This window comes from Etheostoma spectabile, chromosome 17 (genome assembly GCF_008692095.1).
Source record: "Etheostoma spectabile isolate EspeVRDwgs_2016 chromosome 17, UIUC_Espe_1.0, whole genome shotgun sequence".
In the NCBI taxonomy this organism is placed as follows: Eukaryota; Metazoa; Chordata; class Actinopteri; order Perciformes; family Percidae; genus Etheostoma; species Etheostoma spectabile.
The window spans coordinates 18,350,482-18,350,689 of NC_045749.1; the positions used below are offsets into that span (position 1 = coordinate 18,350,482).

Below are 208 nucleotides of genomic sequence, written 5' to 3' on the forward strand. Positions count from 1 at the left end.
TGCCACTTCACCTCCTGGGCACTGCCAGGTGATGTTGAGCAAGCCACCGTACCCCCCCACCCGCTCAGGGCGCTGGTTCGGCTGGCAACCCACTCACTCTGACATCTCTCCATTAGTATGGAGAGATCCTGTATAGATCCTGAGCATGTGTGTGTGTGTGTAGTTCAGGACTGTGTGGACACAGAGTGTAAATTGTAATTTCCCCATT

At 53.4% G+C, this 208-nt stretch overlaps 1 long non-coding RNA gene across 1 annotated transcript in view; it reads right to left on the reverse strand.

The window, feature by feature from the left end:
- Positions 1–208, reverse strand: part of LOC116704836 (uncharacterized) — a 21,372-nt gene that overhangs the window by 4,583 nt on the left and 16,581 nt on the right. The window lies entirely within an intron of this gene.